This window comes from Canis lupus, chromosome 21 (genome assembly GCF_048164855.1).
Source record: "Canis lupus baileyi chromosome 21, mCanLup2.hap1, whole genome shotgun sequence".
Lineage (NCBI taxonomy): Eukaryota > Metazoa > Chordata > Mammalia > Carnivora > Canidae > Canis > Canis lupus.
The window spans coordinates 18,079,041-18,091,306 of record NC_132858.1 but is presented as its reverse complement, the minus strand read 5'-3'; the positions used below and the strand labels follow the sequence as shown (position 1 = coordinate 18,091,306).

At 38.1% G+C, this 12,266-nt stretch overlaps 1 protein-coding gene across 4 annotated transcripts in view; it reads right to left on the bottom strand.

Annotated features, from left to right (window-relative positions):
• LOC140612799 (olfactory receptor 9Q2-like) overlaps positions 1–12,266 on the bottom strand; it is a 90,158-nt gene that overhangs the window by 73,325 nt on the left and 4,567 nt on the right. Inside the window, exon 3 of one of the 4 annotated variants that reach the window (XR_012013925.1) lies at positions 7,499–7,520. The exons of 2 other annotated variants lie outside the window; for them this stretch is intronic. The gene's annotated coding sequence lies outside the window, so the exon portion shown is untranslated. Of the gene's footprint in view, positions 1–7,498; positions 7,521–12,266 lie in introns of those variants that run through there. One more of the 4 variants, XR_012013929.1, reaches the window with a different exon arrangement.

Sequence of the window (12,266 nt, the reverse complement as noted above, 5' to 3'; positions counted from 1 at the left end):
GGGCCTTAAGAGAAAGCCAACAGATGGGCTTTGTTTGCTACATGAAGGATTTCAAAAATGAAGGAATTTCCCATTTAAACCATCCAATTGCAAATTTCTTGAAAAAAAAAATGTTGCAACACAAGTAATGCTTGGTTAGAGCTGAGAGGAGGTTGCTCCTTTGACAGGACAGGGCCCCTGCCATTCACAAGTCCCCACTCCAATTCTCTTCAGTCCATAGCTCTCTGTTGCTTAGCTCTTGACAGCTGAATCTTCTACAACAATCCCCAAGAATCCCATAAGTGTATGGTTGAGCACCCCGAGGTAAAAAGATGCTCACCACCTGCAATCACAACCCACTTCTTCCCTGAACTGGTCACTCCAGAGCCTTTCCTCAAACTCTGGTAGCCAAAGCACCCACCCCTGACCCTAGCCCATCTCCTCAACACTAAACAAAGGAAGAGTTCTCCACTGAGTTTTCTCCAGAGTAGCCCTGGACTACTCCCCAGTTCCTGGTCTAACTTGGCTTCTAACTTGTTTGCCAACTAGATTTTTATTTTCTGGACACGATCTACTCTGTTTTTGTTCCCTTGAAAGTATAAAATCCAAAAATGAAGGTTTTCCCTCTTGATAGATTCAGCTTCAACACTTTATCTTTGAGAATTCCATCCATGCACTAATTAAAGAAGTGTTTACTAAAACACTTACCAGGTGCCAGGCACTGTGCCAGGCGCTGGTATCACATTGGCAAGCAGCGAAAGTTCAGTGCCTGCCTTCCTAAAGCTCACACTCCAGTGGGGAGACAGCATTACTCTGAAATCTCCCAAAGACACATAAACTTACACTGTGAGGTAGGCAAAAGAAATTCCAGATGATTCCAAGAACAGAGTCATAAAAATAAAATGAAATTTTAACAAATCTAGGGAAAAACATGGGTGAATAATGTAATTATCTTAAAGAGGCTTTTCTAATCACAACAGGAAACCTCAAGGCTACAAAGGAAAAATGGATAGATCCAACTACATCAAATTTTAACATTTTTGGAAGCTAAAAGCACCATAAACATACTCAAAAGACAGACTTGGGAAAATAATCGCAACACCAATGACAAACAAAGGACTGATTTCCCCAATATGCAAATTACTCTTACAAATCAATTGAGAAAGCACATAAAAAATTTACAAAAGAAATACCAATGAGTCAAACAAATGAGACAATTCTGAGCCTCATGAATAATGAAAGAAATACAAATTAAAATAATGAGATATTTTCTAAGTAAATATTGGCCATGATATTTTAGGAGTGATACTCCCTGGAGCTGTCAACGTGAAGGGAAGCTGGCATGCTTGTTCACTGCGCGTTGAAATGGCCCTTCTACAGGAAACTCAGTCATTGGCTCACTTTAAGTGTTCTGATTCTGTTATTTTAATTGTTCCTATTCTTTATTCTTTCATCCAACCTATCCCCTGTCACATCATGGCTTCCTGACCTAGCTTACATCTGCACCTTCTGGGACCCTCATACCAACCCTGTGGATTCTACTCAGTCTGTAATTTGGGGGACTCAGAACCCTGTGCTCCTGGCCTACAGGGTTTTCACACAGCCCATCCCCGTTGTCTTAGCTCTCCTAGGAAATTTGACAATGGCCTGGTTAACTCCACAGTGTCCCTGCCAAGGTTCCTGATAAAGAGAAAATCTGAACAGTCCAGGAGTGTCTTCCTACTCCAGCTCCCTCACCTATAGTAGATGATGATTCAAACTGAAAAAAACACATAAAGACCTGAAGATCCTGGTGAAACTGAGTAACATCAGAACCAGGATAGTGGAGGTGATGCTAGAGGCAGTTCCACACAATGTAAAGAAATGGAAACTAGGGGCACCTGGGTGGCTCAGTGGTTGAGTGTCTGCCTTTAGTTCGGGTCATGATGGGTCCCGGCATCAAGTGCCTTATCAGGCTTCCCACAGGGAGCCTGCTTCTCTGGCTATGTCTCTGCCTTTCTGTGTGTCTATCATGAATAAATAAATAAAATCTTTTAAAAAGAAAGAAAGGAATAAAGGAAAACTAAACGTTAATTCACTGACCTCATCATCTAGAAGCATCTGTTCCCAGCAGAGACTGGTTGTGTCTGCATGGTTTTCATGAGATAATAATACCCCTAGATCTCTGTTCCCCCAGCATGTGTGATTCACACCCCTTATGCAATGCTTGCACTCTAATGTCTGTGCAGCCCCACAAACCATAAACAGGAGAGATATACCTTATGCCATTTGTATTGTGAAAGCAATACTCATGCTGAAAACAGTTTTCCAAATTGTCTTTCACTCTCCTGCAGGTTTGGACCTTCTTTCCTTCCTTAAGGAACATCTCCTCCCCCAGATAAACTGTGAAAGTGAATAATGCAACACCACCCTCTCTGTGGCAACTTTAAAACACAGATGCTGTTTAACCAGGGTTCAATTAACCATTCCTGGCTTAATTTGCCAGGAGGAGCCAACAATATATAAGAAAGCAGAAGGGTGGATCTGAAGATGAATTGAAAACCCTTTTCTGTCAATCCTATGAATTTTTATACCATATCTTCTCTCATTATATTAAGGATTTCAGCAAATGATAGTTGAGTGCCTCTTTTTAGTAAATGGTGCTGGGGAAACTGGATATTCACATGCAAAAGAATGAAGTTAGACCCTTATCTTACACCATATACAAAAAATTAACTCAAGATGAATCAAAGATGCAAGCATAAGAGCTAAAACTACAAACTAAGAGAAGAAAACTTAGGGGGTCTTCATGACGTTGGATTTGGCAATGATTTCTTAGATGTGACACCAAGAAGATAGGTGACAAAGAAAAAAAAACAGGCAAATGGGACTTCATCACATTGAAAACTTTCAGATATGAAAGGACACAATCAAGAGTGAAGACGCAATCCTTAGGATGGGCAAAAATATTTGCAAATCATATATCTGATAAGAGATTAGTGTCCAGAATATATAAAGAACATGTGCAATTCAACAACAATTTTAAAATGAGCAAAGGACTCGAATGAACATTTCTCCAAAGAAAATACACAAGTGGCCTAAAAGATATTCAACATCATTAATCATAAGAGTCAGCCCTGGTGGCGCAGCGGTTTAGTGCCGCCTGCAGGCCAGGGTGTGATCCTGGAGACCCAGGATCAAGTCCCACATCGGGCTCCCTGCATGGGGCCTGCTTCTCCCTCTTCCTGTGTCTCTGCCTCTCTCTCCCTCTCTCTCGCTCTGTGTCTCAAATAAATAAATAAATAAATAAAAATAAATTTTAAAAAATCATTAGAGTCATCCAAATCAAAACCACGATGAAATACCACTTCATACCCATTAGGATGGACATAAAAACATAAAAACAGAAGTGACAATAACAAGTGTTGGCATAGATGTGGAAAAAATGAAACCCTTCTGCATTATTGGTGAGGATGTAGACAGTGCAGCCACTGTGAAAAGCAAGAAGTGATTTCTCAAAAACTAAACATATATTTGCCATATGATCCCGCAATTTCACTCCTAGATGTATACCCAAAAGAGTTGAAACAGGGGCTTAAACGAATGTTCATACATCAATATTCATAACAGCATTGTTCACAACAGCCAAGATATGGAAACAATTTAAATGTCTATCCATAGATAAATGGATAGAGAAAATGTGGTATCTACATACAATAGAATATTATTCAGCCTTAAAAAAAAAAAAAACAAAAACGAAGTCCTGCCATCTGCAACAACATGGGTAAAACTAGAAGATATTATGCTGAGTGAAATAAGCCAGTTGTGGAAGGACAAATACTGCATAATTCCATGTATATGATGAGTATCTAACACTGTCAAACTCATAGCAGCAGAGATTACAATAGCAATTTCCAGAGGGGCTGGGGAGTAGGAGAAATGGGGAGCTATTTTTGGTGGATATATTTGAAATTATATTCATACTGGAAAGGAAACAATCACCTCTCAGCTTTCTGTCCAGTATCTCTGACACAGGGAATTATGTTATAAAAATCCATGTCTCCAGTGTTTTGCATAGCACTCAGTACATTTTAACATACCATTTTACATACTATATTATTTACTTACTTCTCATGTTTGAAATTTATTGTCTATCTCCTCAATTAGTATGTAAGCTCCACAAAAGGGAAGACTTTTTGCCTATCTCCTTCATGGATAGAGCTTCCAAACCACTAGAGCAGTGCCCAGCATACAATAGTCTCCCAATAAATAATTTATTGAATTAATGAAAAATATTTTAGATTATGTCTATAGTAAAAATATAAAGCAACAAGTGGGGGCACCTGGATAACTCAGTCAGTTAAGCGACTGGCTCCTGATTTCAACTCAGGTCATGATCTCAAGGTCGTGGGATTGACCATACTGAGCAGAGTCTGCTTAAAGTTCTCTTTTCCTCTCCCTCTGCCCTTCCCTCTTCTCTGTCTCTCTCTCTCTCTCTCAAATAAATAAATAAATAGATAAATAAATAAATAAACAAACAAACAAAAACAAAATCTTTTTAAAAAAACAGATTTAAACAGGTTATTTTTATAATACCCTTTTTGGGAGTTTTAAAATCCAAAAAACCAAATTTCCTAAAAGATTCAAATTAGGGGGATGCCTGAATGGCTCAGTGGTTGAGCACCTGCCTTTGGCCCAGGGCATAATCCTGGAGTCCCAGGATCGAGTCCCACATCGGGCTCCCTGCATGGAGCCTGCTTCTCCCTCTGCCTGTGTCTCTGCCTCTCTCTGTGTGTCTCTCATGAATAAATAAATAAAATCTTTTTAAAAAGTGAAAAAAAAAAGATTCAAATTAGGAAGAGTTCAAATATTCACCCCATTAGAAGGGGGAAAATGCACTTTTGTTATTGCTGTTGATGTCTTTTTTTTTTTTTGTCTTTGTACTATTATGCTTTAAATAAGGATAAAGTTATGTTGAGAAAAAGAAAAATACACAATGTTCTTTTCCACAATTTCCAGTGTAGTTCATGGTTTTTGAAGAAGAGATGAGTGCAAACAGCTGAGACCGTCTTTCCCAACAGGATTAAACAGATGAATTGTACAGTGTCCATGAACCATCTTGGTCTCCACAAACCACCTGGCAGATGCACCACAGGGAAGCAGGCAGGCTACTTTCCTTTCAACTTCTATCAGCTTTCCCCAATTTCTCGGGTGATTTATCCTCCTCATCCTGTATCTAAGTAAGGTTCAGGAGAAAATATTCTTTGAGGTTTGAATTCAGCATCAGGAAAAATGAGATTCAGAGCCTAGAGCTGTCTTACCTTCTTTGAACTCTATTACCAATAAAACCTTTTAGCCAAAATGCTTCATCCTTTTTTTGCCCTCTACCCCTCTTGTTGCTAAAAAGAATGAGAGACCCATGGGGAGTGGCGATGTTGGGGCTCAAGCCACTCTGTTCTTGTGGTCACTTGCATATGGCTGTGTTGAAAGTATTTTTCCTTTCTTGAAGGTTAAACCAATAGGATGTGAGCATGGGGACAGAGAAAAAATCTGAAAAGTATTTTATCTGTCCTACTGATCTTCATGCCAAAAAAAAAATCTTTTTTTGCGGTTGTTGGTGATCTTATCTGAAGTGATGACATCCACACCCATACACAAAAGTAAACATATAAATGTACACTCAAACCAAAGGGTCAAGATTATGTGCTGTGTTGGTTATACTCCACAATTCTACCCTATACTCACACCCTTATGTGCTAACCTAGTTTATTTGGCTTTAGATCTACATTTCAAATTAATGGATGTGAAAAATGGAAATCATGATTAAAATATTGGTATTGTCTCTCCCCTAGGTTTTATGGAGAAATAATTGACATATAATGCTGGGTAAGTTTAACATGTGCAATGTGATGATTTCACGCACATATGTGCTGTGAAATGTTTACCACAATGAAGTTAACACATTCTTCACTTCACATAACCACCATTTTGTCATTGCTGTTGTTGTTGTTGTTGTTTTGGTACAAACATTTAAGATTTACTCTCATGGCAATTTTCATGCATATGATACAGTACTGTTAACTATAGTCACCATGTTGTTCATCAAACCCAGAGCTTATTCATCTTATGTTGGTAAGTTTGTACACTTTGACCAATATCTCCCTATTTCCCCAATCCTCAGGCTCTGGTAACCATCAATCTACTCTCTGTTTCCATGAATTTGACTTTTTAGATTTCCCAAAAAAGTGAGGTCATACAGTATTTGTCTTTCCCTGTATGACTTCTTTCACTTAACCTAATACCCTCTAGGTCCATCCATCTCACTTTGTTACAAAAAGTGAGATTTTTCCCTTTTTATGACTGAATAATATTCCCATGTGTGTATGCCACATTTTCTTTATCCATAGACACTTAGGTTGCTTCCATGTTTTGGATATCATGAATAATTTTGCAAGAAACATAGGAATGTAGATATCTCTTAAATATCCCAAATTCATTTTATTTGGATAAAATACTCAGAAGTGGGATTGCTCGTTCACATGATAGTCCTATTTGTAATCTTTTGGGAACCTCCCTACTGTTTTCCATTGTGGTTACACCTATTTATATTCCCACCAACGGTGCACAAGAGTTCTCTTTTCTCCACATTCTTACCAATGTTTGTTAGTTCTTGCCTTTTTGAGAGTAGCCATTCTAACAAATGTGAAGCAGTGACTCATGATGGTTTTTATTTGCATTTCCCTATGATTAGCAATGCTGAGTATCACTATGTATCCGTTTTCATGTACCTGTTATCCGTTTGTATGTTTTCTTTGGGAAAATACCTATTCAGGTCCTCTACGCATTTTTAATTTGTTTGTTTTATTGCTATTGAGTTGTATGAGTTCTTTATATATTTTAGATACTAATCCCTTATCAGACACATAGTTTGCCCATATTTTCTCCCACTCATAGGTTGCCTTTTCATTTTACTGATCATTTCTTTTGTTGTGCAGAAGCTTTTTAGTCTGATGTAGGCTCACTTGTTGATTTTTGTTTGTTGCCTTTGCTGCTGGTGCCAAAAGGCCTTGGCTGTCATCATGCACCCTCAGGGCTACAGGGCTTTCCATAGACATATGCACAATAGTGAAGGCTGCTGACAAGAGTCAGGTTCTAAGCATGTCAGTGCACAGGTGGAAAGGCTAGCCTTGAGTGCACACAAGGCAGTGAAGTTCAGCTGTGGGAGTCTAAGCTGGAATTTTGCACTCACACAGCCACAGAGACCTGGGCTGGCCGCTGGTACAGAGGGGACAGTGGTAAAGAAGTGGGAGGGACTCAGGTGGCTGGCATCTGCACACACAGAAATCCATGGGGTGAAAACCAGTGAAATCTGGATGGGGTCCACAACTATGCTGGCTGTTGGTTTCTTCAGTGGTGAAAGCTTCTGTGTTCCTTTGCAGAGCAGGTCACTGGGAACCATGGTCATTTTCACTGTGTAACTGATACTGGCAGCTCCTGCTCTTCCTCCTTGTTCGTAGCCATGTCTTGGTGGAGAAAACTAAGTGAGTCCTCTGTACATTGCCCTGAAAGGTGAGAACCCTGGTCATTCACTGCAATCTCCCATTTCTTGGTGAAGGAAACTATTTCTAGGTGGGGAGTTCCCTCTCGGCACTAAGCAGTGCCAGCATGGGGAATGGAATTAATGCAGGCAAAAAGAAACTGTTTTTCCTTCCCTATTTGTAGGATTATTCTCCTTTTTTTTTTTTTTTTTTTTTGTTCCACTGTGTTGTTGAAATTTCTCAAGTGGATTGATGAGCTCTCCCAGGGCTGTTTTATTCATATATAGTTGCATAATTATGGGTCTTTGTGGGGTCTCCTACACTGGCATCTTAATGACACCATTTTTTGAGATACTAAGTGATGAGATGAATATAGCACTTTGTCTCTATATCACTATAGTTAAACAGATCCATTCAAAGTCTGAAGGTCTGCTTTCTTCATCTATTCTGTATCATTTTTCATAGATTAAGACCAAAGTATTACAGCTGAAAACTTATTCCAAAAACTAGTGCCTAAGGATACAAAATCAATGCCCCCCCCCAAAAAAAATCAATGTCCAGAAGTGAGTGGCATTTCTATACACTAACAATGAGACTGAAGAAAGAGAAATTAAGGAATCAATCCCATTTACAATTGTACCAAAAAGCATAAGATACCTAGGAATAAACCTAACCAGAGAGGTAAAGGATCTATACCCTAAAAACTACAAAACACTTCTGAAAGAAATTGAGAAAGACACAAAGAGATTGAAAAATATTCCATGCTCATGGACTGGAAGAATTAATATTGTGAAAATATTACTGCTACCCAGGGCAATCTACACATTCAATGCAATCTCTATCAAAATACCATGTACTTTCTTCAGAGAGCTGGAACAAATCATCTTAAGATTTGTGTGGAATCACAAAAGACCCCGAATAGTCAGGGGAATATTGCAAAAGAAAACCAGAGCCAGGGGCATCACAATGCTGGATTTCAAGTTATATTGCAAAGCTGTGATCATCAAGACAGTGTGGTGCTGGCACAAAAACAGACACATAGATCAATGGAACACAACAGAGAACCCAGAAGTGGGCCCTCAACTCTATGATCAACTAATATTTGACAAAGCAAGAAAGATCATCCAAAGAAAAAGGACAGTCTCTTCAATAAATGGTGTTGGGAAAATTGACAGCCACGTGCAGAAGAATGAAACTGGACCATTCTCTTACACCATACACAAAGATAAACTCAAAATAGATGAAAGATCTAAATGTGAGAAAAAAATCCTAGAGGAGAACACAGGCAACACCCTTTTTGAATTTGGCCACAGCAACTTCTTGCAAGATACATCTATGAAGGAAAGGGAAACAAAAACAAAAATGAACTATTGAGACTTCATCAAGATAAAAAGCTTCTGCACAGCAAAAGAACAGTCAACAAAACTAAAAGACAACCTACAGAATGGGAGAAGATATTTGCAAATGACCTATCAGATAAAGGGCTAGTATCCAAGATCTATAAAGAACTTATTAAACTCAACAGCAAAGAAACAAACAATCCAATCATGAAATGGGCAAAAGACATGAAGAGAAATCTCACCGAGGAAGACATAGACAATAAGCACATGAGAAAATGTTCTGCATCATTTGTCATCAGGGAAATACAAATCAAAACCACAATGAGATACCACCTCACACCAGTGAGAATGGGGAAAATTAATAAGACAGGAAACAACAAATGTTAGAGAGGATGTGGAGAAGGGGAACCCTCTTGCACTGTTGGTGGGAATGGGAACTGGGGCAGCCACTCTGGAAAACTGTGTGAAGGTTCCTCAAAGAGTTAAAAATAGACCTGCCCTATGACCCAGCAATTGCACTGTTGGAGATTTACCCCAAAGATACAGATACAGTGAAAAGCTGAGACACCTGCACCCCAATGTTTATAGCAGCAATGTCCACAATAGCCAAACTGTGGAAGAAGCCTCAGTGTCCATTGAAAGATGAATGGATAAAGAAGATGTGATATGTATATATGTATATATATATATATATATATATATATATATATATATATATAAATGGAATATTGCTCAGCCATTAGAAATGACAAATACCCACCATTTGTTTCAACATGGATAGAACTGGAGGGTATATGCTAAGTGAAGTAAGTCATTTGGAGAAGGACAATCATTATATGGTTTCACTCATATGGGAAATATAAAAAAAAATAGTGAAAGGGATTATAGGGGAAAGGAGAGAAAATAAGTTGGAAAAATCAGAGAGGGTGACAAAATATGAGACATTCTTAACTCTGGGAAACAAACAAGGGGTAGTGGAAGGGGAGGTGGGCGGGGGTATGGGGTGACTGGGTGACGGGCACTGAGGGGGGCACTTGACGGGATGAGCACTGGGTGTTATACTATATGTTAGTAAATCGAACCCCAATTAAAAAATATACAAAAAGAATAGACATCACCTAAAAAGAAAAAAACAACAACAAAAACTAGTGCCTAAAAAAAAGAAATGCACACCTAGAAGTTGAAGGGGATAAAAAAGAAAAAGATGCCTATATTACCAACTGGATTTTCTTAGTCAGGGTTCTCTAGAGATCCCAACCAATAGGATATATATATATATATATATACACACACACATGTGGATATATATCATATATGGATATATATATATCATATATGGATATATATGGAGATTTTTCTTAAGCCACTTCATGGTGGTTTGTGGTGGTGAAACTATCACCACAATCTATATTGTATATTTTGAAATGTGTTAAAAGAGTTGATCTTATGTTAATTATTCTTATCACAAAATAATAATAAATAAGGAAGGTGATAGGCAACTTTTGGAGGTAGTCTGTTGACTACATAGGAAACTTATCATAAATAATTGGCTCACTCAGATCCTTATATGAAGGCTAAAACAATCCAAGAGACCCAGGAAAGCAGTGGTGTAATTCAGTCTGAAACCTGAGAACCAGCAAAGCCAAAGGTGTGAATCCCAGTCCAAGTACAGAAGAAAACTGATATCCAAGTTCAGACAATGAGGCAGAGAAGGGGGAATGAATTCTTCTGTCCTCTACCTATTGTTCTATTCAAGCCTTCAATGGATTGGATGATGCCCACCCATTTGGGGAGGGCAACCTGCTTTACAAAGTCCACAGATTCAAATGCAAGTATCTTCTGGAAGCATCCTCACAGATACACCAGAAATAATGTTTAGCCAAATATCCGGGCACCCTGTGACCAGTCAAAATTGACACATAAAATCAACCATCAGAAGATTCTATTTCCTAAAAGATTATGTGTAGAGTCCATTTCCAGAATGAAACCTTTCAAGAACAAGAAAAGGATGTTCATTCTGGCCACTTTTTTAAAAAATATTTTATTTATTTATTCATGAGAGACAGACAGAGAGAGGCAGAGACATAGGCAGAGGGAGAAGCGGGCTTCACGCAGGAAGCCCGATGTGAGACTCAATCCCGGGACTCCGGGATCACACCCTGAGCCAAAGGCAGACGCTCAGCCACTAAGCCACCCAGGCATCCCAATTCTGGCCACTTTTATTCAGCTTAGTACTGGAAGTCCTAGTCCAGACACGAAAAAGAAATAAAAGGCATCCAAAGTGGTCAAGCAGAAGTAACATGGTAACTATCTGTGCATGACATGATACTGTATAGAGAAAACTAAAGATTCCACACATACACATACACACACAAAAACAAATTAGAACCAATAAAGAAGTTCAGTAAAGTTGCAGAATACAAAATTAATATACAGATATCTGTTGTGTTTCTATACACTAATAACGAAGGAGCAGAAAGAGAAATTAAGAAAACAATCCCATTTATAATTGCAACAAATATAATAAAATACCTAGGAATAAATTTGGCCAAAACGAAAGACCTAGGCTCTGAAAATTATAAGACATTGCTGAAAGAGACTGAAGACAATACAAACAAATGGAAAGATATGCCGTGTTTGTGGATTGGAAGAATTAATATTATTAAAAAGTCCACACTACCCAAAGCAATTTACAGATTTAATGCAACCCCTATCAAAATACCAATAACATTTCTCACAGAAATAGAACAAATAATACTAAAATTTGAACCTCAAAAGACCCCAAATAGCCAAAGCAATCTTGAGAAAGAACACAGCTGAAGGTATCAAAAACCTAGATTTCAAGATAAATTACAAAGTTGCGGTAATCAAAACTGTATCGTGGTAGCACAGAAATAGATACATAATTAATTGGAAAGATAAAAAACCCAGAAGTAAACCTACACTTTATGGTTAGTCTATAATAAAGGAGGCAAGAATATACAATGGAGAAAATATATCTCTTAAACAAATAGTGTTGGGCAAACTGGCCAGCCTCGTGAAAAGAATGAAACTGGACCACTTTCTTAGACCATAAACAAAATGAGTTAAATGGATTAAAAACCTAAATGTGAGACCTGAAACCAAACGTGAGACTAGAAAAAAACATAGGCAGTAAATTACTTGACATCAGCCATGGAAAAAATTTTTTAGATATGTTTCCTCAAGCAAGGGAAACAAAAACAAAAAAAAACCTATTGGAAATACACCAAAATAAACAGCTTTTGCACAGCCAAGGAAACCATCAGCAAAACAAAAAGGCAACTACTAAATGGGGGAAGATATTTGCAAATGATATATCCAATAAGAGATTAATATCCAAAATATATGAAGAATTTATGCACTCAAAAAAAAAAAGAATTTATGCACTCAACACACATACACAAACAAT